Genomic DNA, 2,855 nt, shown 5'->3' with positions numbered 1-2,855 from the left:
TATGTTATTGTTAACTTTAAAATGGGTTTTTTTTCACAAAGGTAAAAAAATAGAAATAAAAAATTCAGAAAAGACTCCATTTGAAGACTGTTCGTAAAGAGGGAAGAGAAATCTCACTCTTTGTAAAATAGAAGATTTGTAAATAAATATATGTATCTTTACCTGTAGACCTATTATCGTCATCCTTATACCACATTGTGTTAAAAGCAGTTAGAACATCGTCATTATTGAACACTACATTATGGATTGTCGTTTGACATTCATCGTGCAACATTGCAGGACATTCAGTGCAAGAATGCATTTCGGCATAATTGTTGGTAATTGAGTCGTTGGCACATAAACACATTTCTGCACGAAATGCCGTAAATCTGTAATATGACATTATTTAGAATATAAATATCTACTGGCTAATATTAACCAAAATTATGCACTGAAAAGTGAATACAAAATACCAGAAGTTGTGATTTCCAACACGACCTAAAGCCTAACTAACTTAATAATTGAACAGTTTTTGTTATGTGTACTCAATTATTTATTTCAACAATATTTTACGAGGGTGGTCCATCCAGCTGATCATTAGTGACTCTCACAGAAATACATCATGACGAGACAATAATAATTAAATTAAAATAAATATAATTTATAAAGATTAAAATAAAGCACAAACAATTTAGAATAAAAAATAAATTAAATTAAATTGGCCCTCTCAGAAGAAAAGATAGGAAAAAGGAAGTAACTAAACAAGAAGATGGTTCTTGAGCAGAAATTTAAAGAAGGGTAAGATAAGGCAAGTCAGATATCTAAAGGAAGAGAATTAAAAAAAAGTTGGAGCATTGAAGCTAAAGACTGTTTGAAAAGTTCCAAGTGAGGTCTGTGTATAAAGTTAAGCTTTTTAATCAATTTATGGTTGAACATGGTATTTAAATCAAAGATTATGACCGTTTACCTACTTTTGACAAATAACAACCCCTCTGCTGGGGTGTACTGGACTGTTGTGTTATTTAAACAGAGGGTCAATAAGAGGTAGACAAATGAATAATAAAATACATTATTTTTTGGGCAAAATTAATGAATAACTTTATTTTTTATTAAAACTACAAAATGGCATTTAAAGTTAGATTTTATTCACCTATTTTTAGGTTTTAAGGGATGATACATCTCCAGCAGTGCATAAAACTTGTATAGAGTACAAACATTGTATGTACTTACGCATAGTTATTCTCGGCACAGACTTGACGGCAGTCTATAACATCATCTGGTGCACCATACGATCCAGGATTTATGTTAATTTCGCGCCCTATAATATTGTCCACGTGACATCCAAGAGAGGCTGTTAAAATATGAAAAAGTACATATTATATTATTATGACAAGTTTAAAATAAAATATACGTTAATACAGTACATAAAAATTTAAAGAAACACTGGCCTGTGTATAAGCATTATTTTCATTGCATTGCAGATCTTATGAAATATTGAAATTTAGAAGACAGGAAGTCAAAAGAAATGAGAAAAAAAATCCCTTATGTAAAGTAGGCTAGTTTAATTAAATGAGGTTCTGTATGGTAAAGGAAGATGATGCTGTTATGTCAAAGAACGTTGTATCATGGAATCAAATATTAAGGAAGTTTACTTACATATTGTCTGAATGTGAACAACCAGAGCATATGACCGATTTGCAGTATTTGATAAAACCAATTCAGACCTATAACCGAGATCTTGTGTGTCGTCATCAGTTGCAGAGTACCAAACAGAGCTACCACCCTCTTTATACACAATGCCATTGGTAACAGAAGAGAAACCAATAAGATCGCCATAACCAATTGCCAGATTATCTTCTGAATTCAAGCTCACGTGATGTGTCACTCCATTTCCAAAAGTATCAACTGTCAATTTCCTAGTAATGATGAACTTTCCGGTGATGTCTGGTACTCTTTGTAGGACAAAGAACTGGATCGTTCCATTATTTTTGGCAGAGATGAACTCCCATTTTGTTATTTTCCCGAAGCATTTGGATGTAATACTATCAAGTACGACTATTGCTCCAACATCTCTTGTTAATATATCAGTGTCATTTGACCAGCCAACTTTGTAAGGCTCTTCGCACACTGCGTCTGAAACACGAATAAACATAGACTTATAACAGATAAAAAAAGTATTTAATTTGCCAAAAAAACAAAGAAAATTGCAAATATGATTGCAAACTGATATGATCTGATCATTTGATTATTATCTTTTTCATTTAGTTTAAAAAACCCTTTTAATTAGGTTTAGACCTAATATGTCTAAGTTATAAAACCTTCTTGCAACCCACCACCAAACGAATTTGCTTATTGAAAAATAAATCTAAATTTAACTAATATGTATACTTACCATCATAAACGGACGAAAAGACACAATTAAGCATACACAAAATCTTTGGGAAAATGAAAATAGTATACAGTTGTAGTAATTATTGTAGGTTAAAAATAGTATAGCAAGTTCTTTAAAAAAAAGTCATATTGTTCCAGTTTTGTCTTTTTATATAAGTAATTGTCAAGAACTACAATAATATCAATATAATAATATATACCTCCTACCTGAAGTAAATTTAATAACCTCATTTTACAAGTTATTCTTGAGCGTCATGTTGATGAAACAAGGAGCGACACATAATGTTTTATATTTCAATGTTCTGTTACTCTATAAGAATATAAGCACATGCGCAAACGTAATTGATTGACCAATCAAATATGACATGCCGTCACTAAAGTTATTAGTGAAATAAAACTATTGTTTGACAAGACACAACGATCTGTTTAACTCGTGAAAATATTCTTACTGCTGCTAATTTATTCAGTATAATATTGAACGGTTA

This window comes from Antedon mediterranea, chromosome 1 (genome assembly GCF_964355755.1).
Source record: "Antedon mediterranea chromosome 1, ecAntMedi1.1, whole genome shotgun sequence".
In the NCBI taxonomy this organism is placed as follows: domain Eukaryota; kingdom Metazoa; phylum Echinodermata; class Crinoidea; order Comatulida; family Antedonidae; genus Antedon; species Antedon mediterranea.
The sequence above is the reverse complement of the archived record's forward strand: the minus strand, read 5'-3'. Positions refer to the sequence as shown.